Source organism: Dromiciops gliroides, chromosome 6, assembly GCF_019393635.1.
Source record: "Dromiciops gliroides isolate mDroGli1 chromosome 6, mDroGli1.pri, whole genome shotgun sequence".
NCBI lineage: Eukaryota > Metazoa > Chordata > Mammalia > Microbiotheria > Microbiotheriidae > Dromiciops > Dromiciops gliroides.
Window position 1 is genome coordinate 147,804,705 of NC_057866.1, and position 16,223 is coordinate 147,820,927.

Below are 16,223 nucleotides of genomic sequence, written 5' to 3' on the forward strand. Positions count from 1 at the left end.
GCTTTTAACTACCATTAAGAGACATTAGCAGCCATTAGGTGGGCTGATCACATAGCAAGTAAGACCAAGGAATAACTGATAAGTGTGCTCCATTGTCATCCATGTAAAGGACAGAGAATGAAAGCCCCTAGAATATTGGGTGGGGAGATATGGGAAAGAATGGCACAGAAAGGACAGGTAGGGACTGATTGCACTCTGTATCTTGAGCAGGAATAAACCCACTCTTCTGAGATCATAAATCTATTAGAATACTACAGCACTGACATCAACCATAAATACATTTTTAGAAATGTGTTTGAAATTTTCAACTCTTTTATTTCATTGTAAATATATTATCTCTGCAAGGGCATGTATAAGCTGATGCATAAGGAATACTTAACTAAATTAGTTTATTATTGATTTCAACATATATAGGTGTGTGTATATGTTATATGTGTGTGTATACACTCATACCAAAATGCTCACATGTTTGCACACAAACACAAACACCCACAGATGTATCTTAAAGACTTAGTGAAGTTTTAAGCTATTAAAATTTAAATAGTAAAACCAAAACCTTCAGGACATTACTGTGTATTCACATTTTACTTCAATAGGTCAAGGATCCACAAAAGCTATGAATTCCTTCAGTGTAGACAGTGACCCATCTATACTTCTAGTGACATATTTTGTGAATATTGTTGTGATTTGAAAAAAAATACTGTCTCTTGTGATGAGATGATTAAAAGTAAGACAATATATTCTCAGTCATGTGAACAATGCCTTTTCATCTTAGTAGTATTTGTCATAGTTTTACCTGGTTGAAATAACTTTCAGGGGCTTAAGTCATGCCATGGGTTCATCGCCATTTCATGATCAGACAGAGCAAAGTGCATCTATGACCATATCATAATCCTACTAAGTAAACTTCAGTCACTCCCATTTGTCTGCATAATCAAATAGAAACTCCTCTGACATAGAAAGATCTTCCAAACCTGTAACTACACTAGAATTGAAGTCTTATTACACATTTGTCACCTTCCCATACATTATGGTTTGGCATTCCATTTCCTATTTCTATACATTAACAGAGGCTGTCCTCATGGCTGTACTACACTTCTTCTTCACCATGGCCTGGCAATTCACTATCAATCTTACCTAGAAAAATTCACTTAACATCTCCAGATCTCAATATCCTCATATGAAAAATGAGTTTTGATGTTACCTCTTCATAAGTTTCATTCTATCCTCTATACTTCTATAATACTGTGATATTGTGAGTATGGATTGAATTTACTCTTAATATTCTTTCCTCCTTATCCTCTATAAAATATTTTGGTTTTTCATTCTGAAAACTTACCTGAATGCCTAACCAGGTTCTGAATCAACTTTATAATTTAGGTAAATTTTAAAGTGATTAATAGTAAAATGGCTTTAGAAAACATTGCTATGGGTAGATGAAATAGTAATATATGGCACCCAAACTCATCATTAACCAACTTTCTTCAGTGTTCAGCCAGAGTGTCTCCTACTCCAGATAGCCTTTCCCGGCCCCCTCATTAATTGGAAGCATCAATTTAGTAGTGACTTTATGTCCTATGTATGTGTTGTTGTTTCTTTAGGTTAGATGCAATGCTCATTTTTGTCTTTTGCGTTTTTAAATCTCTAGTACCTAGCACAGTGCTTGGTACATAGCAGATGTTAAATACTCGTAGATAGATTGTTCAAAATATGTGTTCAAATATACATAAATTGTGTGTATGTCCATATAAACACAATCAATAAAACCATAAGGAATGGTTTTTTTTAATTATTATTGTTTCAATACATTAAAAAGTGTGCTTCCTGGATAAAGCACCGGCCCTGGATTCAGGAGGACCCGAGTTCAAAGCCGGCCTCAGACACTTAACACTTACTGGCTGTGTGACCCTGGGCAAGTCACTTAACCCCTAATTGCCTCTCAAAAAAATAATAAAAAGTATGCTTCCATATTGTAGTTTAATACTTTTCATTTTAGAAATTAATATGAAACATTTTATTCAGTTATATAGTGTGAATTATAGAGATAAGAATAAAAGTTTTAATGTGATCCTGTTTCCATTGGCTAAGATGGACAGCACAACAGAAAAGAAAAGCACTAGACTATTAGTTCAGAAGATATGAATTCAAATTCTGTCTCTGCCATCCATGAGTTATGTGGATCTGGGCAAATAACTTAATCACTATGTGACTAAAACAAATCCCTCAAACTTAATTATTACATGATAGGGGGCAGCTAGGTGGTGCAGTGGATAAAGCACCGGCCCTGGATTCAGGAGTACCTGAGTTCAAATCCGGCCTCAGACACTTGACACTTACTAGCTGTGTGACCCTGGGCAAGTCACTTAACCCCCATTGCCCCGCAAAAAAAAAAAAAAAATTATTATATGATAGGTTGAGTTCTGTATTGGTGGAGGGAGTTCCTATATTAGGAGTTGTTTTTATTGATGAAGGCATAGATCACTTAGAGAGTTATATTTTAAAATTATATTAAAGAACTGTCTTTCATTTTATATAGAGTGATGGGGTGTGTGTGTGTGTGTGTGTGTGTGTGTGTGTGTGTGTGTGTGTGTGTGTAAGAAATAAGTTTAAATACCAGTAAGAACAAGAGTGACTTAAATATTCAAATGTGGATATTGGGAATAAAAATAGACATCAGAAAAAGTCAGAGGCTGTAGGACTTTCCTCTCAGCAAATGGAGCTATTTTTCTGTATATTGGAATGGGAGATTATAAAACAGCAGCTATTTCAAGTAAAACATTTTTAAGAAGCTCATCATTTCTCCTCAAGTACTCAGTAAGTACTGTTGGAAATCAACATTTAATGCTTTTGATTAAACATCAGAGTAAGGAGGTAGGGCTACAAATAATAAAATCTATATCCCTGTATTAGGTGTTAAAATAAAATGTAATAGAAAAGATAAATTATTTTGCTATAAACTATATGTATATATATAATATGTGTGTATATGTGTATACATGCATACTTTAAGAAATCATTTTTGTAATTAATATCTTAGAGTTATAATCCTAAATTCCTCCCCATTCAAAAGTCATTCTTGATATAATTAAGTCAACTCTCCTTTGTTCTGGTCATGGCTATAAACTTTTAAGAATTTTGATAAGATAAGAATGACCCTTCTAAATTATTTTTAGGACAATAAAAAAAATTGGTCTGAAGTAAAGATTAATTATTACCCCTAGGTTGGGGGGGTCTGCTATCCCCCCTTCATTTTAATATAGCCTACCTTCAAATTTAATTGACCAATCAGGAGTGATTAGGCATGGCTCAGTAACATCTCCTCTTCAAAGGACATATGATATGTGCTATTAGTGGTCTTTGGTCTGAGAGAGATGGCTAAACACTTCATTTTACTGATAACCCATAGCCTTAGTAATGAAATTATTAAATAACCCAGAAACTAGGTCATATTTTTAATCATCTCAATACATATACAGATGCATATGCCTATGTATGTATACACACACTCAAAGTCCATCAATTAATAAGAGGTAAATACAGCAATCTGACTAACATATCTACATGCCTACATTCACTTTATGAGCTTCTTAAATGAAACCAAGTACTTTAAATAAGCCTAAAATAAAGAAAATCAGCCTTCATTGGTGATTCACAAAGTTTTCTTACTCCACTTCACAGTAAATAAATCTTGTACAGCAAAAACAGAAAAATCAATTGTTATATGAGATTACAATAAGTAGTCTGGATTTTTCATTCATAAGGGAAATAGAAAGTAGAGTGATTTCCAATAGTGTATGTAAATGAAGAATATGGGGCAATATATGATTGAAAATATAACCACATCTGCCACAGTAATATATAGATATTCTTGCAGCAAACATAGACGTAGAATACTAAAATTCAGGAAATCACATTTTAAAAAGCCAAATCTAGTGGTTATAAAATGAAATAAAGGGAAAAAAAGATATTCAAGTAAAACATGCTAATTCTAATTAATATTGGGGCAGCTAGTTGGCACAGTGGATAGAACACTGGCCCTGGATTCAGGAGGACCTGAGTTCAAATGTAGCCTCAGACAGTTATCACTTACTAGCTGTGTGACTCGGCAAGTCTCTTAACTCCAATTGCCTTACCAAAAAAACAAACAAACAAACAAACAAACTAATTAATATAGAAGTCTGTTTCTAAATTTTGGTGGGTCAGTCATATATAATTAGTATCTATTTGATGAAATTTCCTAAGGTGAAGTTTTAAAAATATGTTATTAATATTATTCACTATATATTGAAGAAGCAACATTTTGAACTTGTAATAGAAAGATTGAAAGTAGTGTTACATAAATATGTATATAAATGTCTGCATATATACATACTTTTTATATATGTATTTATGTGAATATATCCATATAGATATATAGTATTTTGGTTCTGTGGTATTATATGTGTATCACAATACTCTAAAGGACCTATGATTTGTAACTGTATAACTCTAACCATATATATGTATGTGTTAGCTTGAACCTATTATTTCCTCATCATATATAAGAAAAATGTTCACAATCATGTATACATACACACAGGAAAATAAGAGAGTGAAAAAGTTGCATTTAAATCCATTAAAATTAAATGTCTTTAAATCCTTTTTTCTTTAAGGATCATGAAAGTAAAATTATTTTAAAAGATGATCACTGACTCACTAGCCATTTTGAAATTAGAAGAAAATTCTTAAACTTGTTATATATGTGGTAAACTGAATTGATGAATGATAAGACAATAAATTCATTCCATCTGATCTATTGATACATCTGAGACTCTCAATCATTCCCAAGGTGAAATAACTCAAAGCCTCTGATAATCACCTTATGAAACAAGTGGAATAGTTTTCTTCAAAATTCCCTGATCTTCATATACTTGTCACTTCATGGAAACCTCAACCCCATGCTACTTGGGTAGGTATCAAATTCGATATGACCAGGGAACGGACTTCTGGATACTTCCCTTCCTGCCAGTGGAGCTCCTAGAGACACACTACTCCCAAGGAATATTTAGAAAGATAGTTGTGCCTTTCCCATGCCTTCTATGCATTTGAATCTTGCTCTGAACATATCCCAAATTTACCAAAGAATGCAAAATTGAGGAACAGTATAATTATTCATTGCCAAATGGTAATAGCTCCTCCTTTTCTCAAAAATCTCAATCTATACCTTTGCACAACATTAATGTCAATGTGAGCAGCCAGCCAGCTGCCATCTGTGCAACTGATTTATCTTCTCTTTGGTTTAAGAAAGCTGCTACCAACTTTGATGCTTCTTCTAAACATGAAACATACATCAATATGCAAACTCTTTTATGATCATTAGTGGAGACTGATGTCCATATCCCTTTATATATTAAAACAATTACAGAAATAATACATAACCTCCTAACCCAAAGACAAGAAATATTCTAATGACAAAGTTTAAAATAAACTAATCTGGAAGACATACCTTATGGTCCAGATTCCATTTCTTTTCATACACACTTTTCCCAAACATATGTGAACTTGCATAAACCACATTCCACCTATCCATAATGCATTTATGATTTCTTCTCTGTCTCTATTTTTCCTTATCTTTTTCATCTTCCATTATCCAAAATTCCTCACTCATTGAATCTTCATTGTATATAGATTGATTCATCAATGTGTACTTTTATTAAATTTTCCCACTTCCTGTTTCTCTCCATGTATATTAGGCATTTTTATAAGTTTCATTAACACCCTCAATCCACTCAAGAAAGCAAGATGCTTTATTCTACTATGCACTATATATTCTGCTTACTAGACATTATACACCAGTGGAGCCAAACTGAAATAGAAAGTGGAGTCACTAAATAATAGATAAAAATCACTATAAGTTGCATATTGACTTGGATAACCATGTACCAATGTTTGTTCTGTTGTATTTTATTTATTTCATTAAATATTATCCAATAGCATTTTAATCTTGTTCTCAAGGCACACAGTAGAGTTGTCAAGGCTCAAGGAACCCAATGGTTGGATATTTGACATGTCTACTATACACCATTGATATAAAGTCTGGTAAAAATATCTCTACACTCCACAGCCACTTATGGCTTGTCATTTATGTTACTTACTTTCCCTTCTTGGTTAAAACATAATTTTCCTTCCCTGGCCCAAATATTAGCAGATATTCTCCATCCACATGATGCTGTCATTATTGTTTTAATTTGGGGAGAGGTGTTCTTTTAACTTTTAGTCAGGAACAATTATTACATTAGTAAAATATATTCCCTCTGCTGATGCTCATAAGCTTTATAACTTAAACTTTAAGGAAGCTGCCAAAAATACTGAAAAATTGTGGCTTGTCTATGGTGATTCTTCTAGTATATTTCTGAGACAGAACTTAAACCAAAGTCTTTGTGGCTCCAGCCTTCTTATTGTTATGCTCTGATACTACTCTATTCCACTGATACATGTGCATTCTTGATCAGTAGGAACATCTAAGTTTGGGCAGCATGAAATAGAAGACTGTACCCTTTGCTGGTGCAACCCATTCTATCCCTACTTGTTGGTGAATTATTTTTTAGTCACGTCTGACTCCTCATGAGCCCATTTGGAGTGTATGCAGAGATAATGAAGTGGTTTGCTATTTCCACCTCCAGCTCATTTTACAGATGAAGAAATTAAGGCAAACAGGGTTAAGTGACTTGCCCAGCGTCACACAGCAAATAAGTGCCTGAGGCCAGATTTAAACTCAAGAAAATGAGTCTTCCTGACTCCAGGGCTGGCATACTATCTCTCTACTGTGACATCTAGCTACCTTACACTATCACTCACCTGGTAAGGCTTTCTAAATAGAGTTAAGATACTTTTGAATTTACAAAAAGAAAAACAAAATTGATTGAGATTGGTCCAAATTAAACCCTATTTATCTTAACATTTGACTTCATTGATACATCCACCCCTGTACCTCAAAAAGTCTCCATTTTCTTGTCTGCCAGGTCATTCAAATTTTTCTTCTTAGAATGGATTTAAAGTATTTCTTTCCACAAACAAGCTTAATCTATAATGGCAGGTTTTTATTTTTTAATGTATGAGGTATTTTATTTTTTCCATTACATGTAAAGATAGTTCTCAACTTTTGTTTATACATGCTTTACAATTTCAGATTTTTCTCCCTCCCACCCCTCCCTCCCCCCCTCCCCTAGACAGCAGGTAATCTGATATAGGTTATATCTATACATCTCTATACATATACATATATATATATATACACACACATATATATACACATAATAACATTAATCCTATTTCTGCATTAATCCTGTTACAAGAGAAAGAATCAGAGCAGTGATGCAAAACCTCAAAATAGAAAGAAAAAAAAAACCAACAGCATTGAAAACAAAAGAAATAATATGGTTCAATCAGCATCTATACTCCACAGTTCTTTCTTTCTTGTTTTTTTCTTGGATTTGGAGATCCTCTTCTATCATGAGTTCCCTGGAACTCTTCTGTACCATTGCATTGGTGAGAAGAATATAGTCCATCACAGTAGGTCAACACTCAATGTTGATGATACTGTGTACAATGTTCTTCTGGTTCTGTTCATCTCACTCATCATCAGCTCACGTAAGACCCTCCAGGTTTCTCTGAACTCTTCCTGCTCATCATTTCTTACAGCACAATAGTATTCCATTGTATTCATATACCACAACTTGTCCAGCCATTCCCCAATTGATGGGCACCCCCTCAACTTCCAATTCCTTGCTACCACATAAAGAGCAGCTATAAATATTTTTGTACATGTGGGTCCCTTTCCCCCTTCCATGATTTCTTTGGGCAAAAGACCTAAAAGTGGGATTGCTGGGTCAAAGGGTATGCACAGCTTTATCGCCCTTTGGGCATAATTCCAAATTGCTCTCCAGAATGGTTGGATCAGCTCACAGCTCCACCAACAATGCATTAGTGTTCCAATTTTCCCACAGCCTCTCCAACATTTATTATCTTCCTTTTTTGTCATTTTAGCCAATCTGATAGGTGTCAGGTGGTACCTCAGAGTTGTTTTAATTTGCATCTCTCTAATCATTAGAGATTTAGAGCATTTTTTCATATGGGAATAGATAGCTTTGGTTTCTTCATCAGAAAACTGCCTGTTCATATCCTTTGACCATTTCTCAATTGGGGAATGACTTGGATTCTTATAAATTTGATTTAATTCCCTATATATTTTGGAGATGAGGCCTTTATCAGAAGCACTGGCCTCAAAAATTGTTTCCCAGCTTTCTGCCTCCCTTCCAATTTTGGATGCATTGCTTCTGTTTGTACAAAAGTTTTTTAATTTAATATAATCAAAATCTTCCATTTTGCATTTTATAATATACTCTATCTCTTGTTTGGTCAAAAACTGTTTTCCTTTCCAAAGATCTGATAGGTACACTATTCCTTTCTCTCCTAATTTACCTATGGTATCACCTCTTATGTCTAAATCATGTATCCATTTTGACCTTATTTTAGTATAAGGTGTAAGATGTTGGTCTATGCCTAATTTCTGCCATACTATCTTCCAGTTTTCCCAGCAGTTTTTGTCAAATACTGAGTTCCTATTCCAGAAGCTGGAGTATTTGGGTTTATCACACACTACATTACTAGTGTCATTTACTACTGCATTTCCTGAGCCTAGCCTATTCCATTGATCTACCACTCTATTTTTTAGCCAGTACCAGATAGTTTTGATGACTGCCGCTTTATAGTAGAGCTCCAGGTTTGGTACCGCTAACCCACCTTCCTGTGAATTTTTTTTCATTATTTCACTGGATATTCTTGATTTTTTGTTTTTCCAGATGAATTTTGTTATTATTTTTTCTAGCTGTATAAAATAATTTTTAGGTAGTCTGATTGGTATGGCACTGAATAAGTAAATTAATTTAGGCAGTATTGTCATTTTTACTATATTAGCTCTGCCTATCCATGAGCAATTGATATCTTTCCAATTATTTAGATCTGATTTGATTTGTGTGAAGAGTGTTTGGTAGTTGTGTTCATAGAGTTCCTGGGTTTGTCTTGGCAAGTAGACTCCCAAGTATTTTATATTATCTACCATTACTTTAAATGGAATTTCTCTTTCTATCTCTTGCTGCTGGACTTTGTTGGTCATGTATAGAAATGCTGATGATTTATGTGGATTTATTTTATATCCTGCTACTTTGCTAAAGTTGTTAATTGTTTCAAGTAATTTTTGACTTGATTCTCGAGGATTCCTTAAGTATACCATCATATCATCTGCAAAGAGTGATAGTTTTGTTTCCTCCTTGCCTATTCTAATTCCTTTAATTCCCTTCTCTTCTCTGATTGCTAAAGCTAACATTTCTAGAACAATATTAAATAATAGGGGTGATAATGGACATCCCTGTTTCACCCCTGATCTAATGGCAGGTTTTTAAAAGAATGAAAAGCAAAAATAAAATAAACCAGAAAACCACTCTCTCTAAGGATTAACCCTCTATTTTTAGACATCAGACTTTTCTCTTTGTTACCTCAACTGGAAACTGAAGGCATTGAGATCATATGTCCTGTATAAAAAGAAGTGTAGGGCAAATTGATCTCATCTAATCCTATGTGAATAAACTAGTTTCTAGGCCTAACCTATGAGAGGCAAATAAATTCTTTCTGAACATGAGAGTCCCATTTCTCTTCCTATACACTAAATGACACTCCAATGTCCTGAAAGAGTTCATTCATCTCTGAGCTATAGTTTAGACATTGAAGCATTACACAAAAATATTAATTTGGATCGTAATTACAGTGAATTAGGACCATACCATCAAGAATTCTGTGTTACCTATAATCACTTGTATTTTGATGGTATCAATGTTCACATAATCAACACTGACCAAGTAAAGCAACAATGCCCATGTTAATAAGGGTTGCAAAGGGTAACCACATGATATAGTGAGGAAATACTTGAAAATATGTTCCTTCTACTTGCATGGTGAAAATATCTGAATTTCTATTACTCCTCTACTTTCTGGAAGCTTGTTATAAAGGAGCAGTTTATCTTCTTCAGAACATCCTTTGCCCTTTTCCATTTTGTAGGATCTTTTAATATCTCTATTCTCACAATCTTTATAGCTCATTTTCTTTTCAACCATCCCTCACTTTTCTTCTAGTCACGAAACAGGGAAACAGAATAAAACTGAAATCAGAAATTGCCTTCTTCTCTTTTAACATTATGGGGTGAAAAAAATCTCTCTCTCTCTCTCTCTCTCTCTCTCTCTCTCTCTCTCTCTCTCTCTCTCTCTCTCTCTCTCTCTCTCTCTCTCTCTTTCCCTCCCTCCCTCTCTTCCTCCCTGTAGTTTCCCCACATATATCCTTCACTGTCCATAGTAGTTATGAGGAAAAAGCACAGTATGTGGGGGTGTTTGTGCCTGACAAATAAAATCACATAGCTGAAAGGTTGAGGCCCTGTTTTAACCCACTTCCCATTCCTCCAAAAAAATAAAGAAGGCAAAATTTAAAAAAAGGAAAAATAGAACATCAGGAACTCCAAATATAGTTGTTTTATTTTGTTTTTTTTTCAGATTCAAATACAGCAAATCTCTACCTGTTAAGCACATTCACACTACTAAAAAACAATAACATTGCAACAAAACAGTAACATTGCAACCAACAAAATAGTCTTAACATCTCTGTGTACAATTTCACTATGTACCAGTGATTGATGATAGCTAGAGAGTGAACATAGGTTAATGGCATTAGTTGGTATCTGCTATGGGTAAAAAATTGTGTTTTTCCCTAAAAGGATAGATAATTCATTAGTATTTCATTTCTTAAACTACTGTGAACTGTAGTGTTAGACTTGGATACAAGTTTAAATTCTACTTCAGAAACTTACTAGTTGTATGATCCTGGGAAAATCATTTTAAACTCTCTAAGTCTTAGTTACTATATATTTAAAATTAGGATAATAATTCCTGAGACATTTACTTCACAGGGTTTCAGTGAGGCTTAGATAATCTATGCAAATCAATTCACACACTTTAAAACTATATCAATGCCAATTGTTGTTGTTGTTGTTTTTTTAATTTTCATTGTATTGGGGGATGGGGATCCAGCGAGTGGGTAAAAGAAGAATGGGCCACTTAATTCATTAGCACATGAGGATATTTACTCTTCCTCTACTAAAAATAGATTAATAAAATTGATCTAATTTATAATCTGAAATATTTGTGACTAGTTGCAAGTTTGTAATTTGCTTGTGGTCACATAGCTGCTGTATGTGAGAGGCAGAATTAGGATCCAAGTTGTCTTGACTCTCAGACCAAGACTCATAACACCATTAGGTAATTCAACGTCATTATTATCATCAACATTGGGTACATAGAGTGTTCAAGGAGTACTAGCAGCTCTGATCTGAGGGCTTGCCAAACCCTTTTCAGGGCCGCATATGCCAGATGTCTACTTGGCATTCAACTCTCACCTGTAGCTCCAAGAAGTTGTAGCATGCACAGCAGCTACATCCTCTTAAATTTCCTGGGAAGACAGACTAAGCCAGGTTGAGTATAACTGACAGGCCTCAAACTTGTTAGTGAGTTATGGGGATGTCTCTCCCAAGCATGTGAAAAGTTTCCCCAGTGGGATGAATGAGTAGATGAGAACACAGTCACGAGGGCACCAGACATAGGTGACCTGGAGTGCTTAGAGCTTGGTCAGGCATTGAAGATGTCAAGCTCATACACTGCAACCAGTTGTCTTAACTTTTGTCTTTCTACTGGATTTTGATGACTTTGGAAGAGAGAGCATGACTACTAATTTTCTGAAATTTTGCCTCACTTAAATCCAATTCACATGTGAGTTAGTACCTAACATCATGATGTTATTGGTCCAACTTTGAAAACAAAGGACAAACAACAACAACACTTATAATACTTAAAGGTATTTCATGACAGATTCAGGAGTCTAACACAGGTTTTGATAAAAAGAAAATTGACTGGTCCTGAGTCAAAAGGTAACTTGAAGAAGGCCCCCACTTTGGTTGTACAGGAGAGCATAAACCGGAGTAACAAAGGATAGATATGTATATACGAAATATGATTTGCCTTGTTAGAAGGAGCACTATTGTTGATGAGTGAACAGTTGTATGGGAGAATCACTTTATTAATGGATGATTATACAGAAGAATCACAAAATCTCTCCTTATCTTAGTTGGAAGATCTCAGATCAATCAATACTTTTCAATGTTTCTTTTATTGTCCAGAACTAGAAGCAATACCTGGATATTTGCATAGTTTGCTTCTTCTCTAACATTCAGTGCTGTAGGGTAAAATGCGATGGTACATATCTTCTTTTTGACAAGTCAATACAAGTATTTTAGAAAATTTAAACATTCATATGGCATATTTGGTTTTTATTTAGTGTCAACAATTGCAAAGGATCCTTCATTTAAATAAGAATCAGATGACATGACCTCTCTAAAACTATGATAATTTTTCAACAGCCCATGCCCTTTTAAATATCTCTGGCAAGATTAAAGAACTGTGTGTGCAACTAAAAAACAAAGAAACAAACAAAACCTAGAAAAAGAAAAAATGGAAATCCCAATTAAAAACCAGAAATGGACATCCTGAAAATCAACAAAGAATAATATAATGGAAAGCAATTGATTGATTGATTGATTGATTGAGCCTGAGGCTAGTTTTATTTAAAAAAAAAACACAATGAAATAGACAAACCAATGATTAATTTGATTTAAAATGAAAACCAAATTACAAATATCAAAAATGAAATGGGGATGGACCTAAAGTGAAAATAAAATTAAAGAAATTTTAGGAGATATTTTACCCAATAATATGACAATAAAACTGACAATCTAAGTAAAAAAATAAATATTTCCAAAAACAAATACTGTCCAATTTAAGATATGAGGAAATAGGGGCAGCTAGGTGGCACAGTGGATAGAGTACCGGCCCTGGAGTCAGGAGGACCTGAGTTCAAATCTGACCTCAGACACTTAACACTTACCAGCTGTGTGACCCTGGGTAAGTCACTTAACCCCAATTGCCTCACTAAAAGAAAAAAAAGAAAAAAAAAGATACAAGGAAATAGAATACTTAAATATTACTATTTTAGAAAAATAAATTGAACAAGTCATCAATGAGCTCCCTAAGGAAAAAAAAATCCCCATTAATTCTAATTCTAATTAAGTATTTAGGAGAAAAAGGTAAAAAAGGAGCCCTTGAAAATTCATTTTATGACACAAATATGGTTAAGATACCTATACCAGTGTGTAATTTAAGATTCTAAATGTGGATTCTAATGTGTTCCCCCAGTTTGGGGGAAACTGACTAAAAATCACTGATAAAACGAGTTTAGGTTTTTAAGGGTTTATTGGAAAATAGAAAGAAAAAGATTGAGAACAGAATTCTAACAGCCTGGCATTCCTATCTTTCCTCAAATCTCCTGTGAAGTCCTCTGCCGCCACCACCATCAAGTCCGGAAGCCAAAAAAAAGGCCAGCGCTCTCTGCGCAGGCTCCCTTTCCTCCTTCCTGTCTCCTCCCAGACCATAGGAGGCTCCTCCAGTTGATTGGCTGGTAGACTTGATAGACAGCACCCATGAGCAAGCGTCATTTCCTGAAGCCAAGGAAAAGCCACAATGCCTCTGAGGCATTTTCCTCATGGTGGAGGTCTCCACAGCAAGTCTCCAGTAGGTGGCGTCATTCCAATCATTACACCAGAGAGAACAAAAATAGAGAAAGAAAACTGAGGGCTGATTTCCTTAATGAATATTGATTCAAACATTTTAAATAAAATGCTAATAAAAAGATTACAACTACATAATCACAAAGATCATGCACTGTGCCCATGTGGGATTTATACCAGGAATGCATGAAAGATTTAATATTGGGAAATATATCAGTATAATAATTTACAATATAAATAACAAAACCCAAAATTCATATTATCTCAATAAATGCAGCAAAAGTCTTTGACTAAATACAACTCCTATTCCTATTTAAAAAATACTAAAGGCACAGGTAGGTGGCGTAATGGATAGACCACCAGCCCTGGGGTCAGGAGGACCTGAGTTCAAATTTGGCTTTAGACACTTGACACGTACTAGCTACATGACCCTGGGCAAGTCACTTAACACTGATTGCATCTCACACACACACACACACACACACACATAGTAGAAAACATAGGAATAAATAGAACCTTTCTTAAAAGTATAAGTAGGAGCAGCTAGGTGGCACAGTGGATAGAGCACTGGCCCCAGATTCAGCAGGACCTGAGTTCAAATCCAGCCTCAGACACTTGACACTTACTAGCTGTGTGACCCTGGGCAAATCACTTAACCCCAATTGCCTCACCAAAAAACAAAAACAGAGTAAAAGGATAAGTATTATCTATTTAAAACAAAGAGCAAGAATTATTTGTAATGGGGATAAACTTAAAGCTTCTTCCATAAGGGGTGAAGTAAAGATATCCATTCGGACCACTATTACTCAGTATTGTACTAAAAATGCTAGCTGTAACAATGAGAAAATAAAAAATTGAAGGCATAAAGACAAGGAATGAGGAAATTATGACTCACTCGTTGGAGATTATATGATGATTTACTTAGTGGATCAATTAAATACCTAGTTGAAACAATTAATAACAAGCAAACTTTAAAGATATAAAATAAACACATACAAATCATCAGCATTTCTATAAACCACCCAAAAAAAAAAAAACTCAACAGTAAGAGATAGAGAAATTCATTTAACATAAGAGACAATATAAAACACTTGGGAGTCTATCTACCAAGATGAAGCCAGGAAGTAAATGAACACATTTACAAACTACTTTTCACACAAATAAAGACAGATCTAAACAATTGGAGAAATATTAATTGCTCATCTGTATGACAAACCAGTATGATACAATTATAATTCTATAATTCACGTATTCAGTAACATACAAATCAAACTACCAAAGAAATAGTTTATAGAGTTAGAAAAACCATAATAAAATTCATCTGGAAGAACCAAAAAATCCAGAATATCAAGACATTGAATGAAAGGGGCTTAGCAGTGCTAGATTTCAAACTATACTACAGAGCAGTAAACACCAAAACAATCTGGTAATGGCTAAAAAATAGAGTGCTGGATCATTGGAATAGATAAGGACACAATTCAAAGTAGGAAGTTACCATAATAACCTAGCATTTCACAAATTCAACGATCCAAACTTTTAAGGTAAGAAAAAATCTAGGAAAGCAATTTGGAATAAACAAAGTATAGACCAAAACCTCATATTGAATACCAATATAAGGTCAAAATGGGTACATAATTTGGATTTACATAAAGGTTGAAATATTAAGCAAATTAGGAGAGTATGAAAAAATGTACCTGTCAGATCTATGGATATGAGAACAATTTGTAATCAAAGAAGAGGTAGAAAGGAACACAGGAAGTACAATAGACAATTTTGATTACATGATTAAAAAGATTTTTCACAAATAAAATTAATGTTGCCAAATTCTAAAGGAAAACAGGAAACAAAAAAAATAGCAATTCTCTTTGATAAAGGGAATAACTCAAATATGTAGGGAAATGACACAAATTTATAAAAATATAAGCTATTCTCCAATTGAAATATGGTCAAAGTAAATGACCAGATAGTTTTCAGAAGAAGAAATCAAAGCTACCAATGGTCACATAAAAATTCTCCAAATCACTATTAATTAAAGAAATGTAAATTTAAAAACTCTGAGGTATCACCTCATACCTATCAGACTGACTAGCATAACTAAAAAGGAAAATGAAAAGTGATGGAGGACATATGAAAATAAATACACAGTTGGTGGAGTTGTGAACTAGTCCAACCATTCTGGGGAACAAAGGGCAATAAAACTGTGCATACTCTGATCTGGCAACACCACAAGTAGGTCTATATCCCAAGAAAATCAAAGGAAAGGAAAAAAATACCTATTTTTAAATAGATGTACATGCATATATAGCATACATGCACGTATATGTGTATATACACACACAAACACATATATGTGTGTATATTTCTATCAATCTATCTATCTATCTATAAAACAGCTCGTTTTTGTGGTGTCAAAGAATTAAAAACCAAGGGAATGACCATCAATTAGGCAATTGCTGATCAAGTTGTGATATATGATTGTTATAGAAAACAATTGAGCTTTAAAAAATGGTGAGCAGGATGGTTTCAG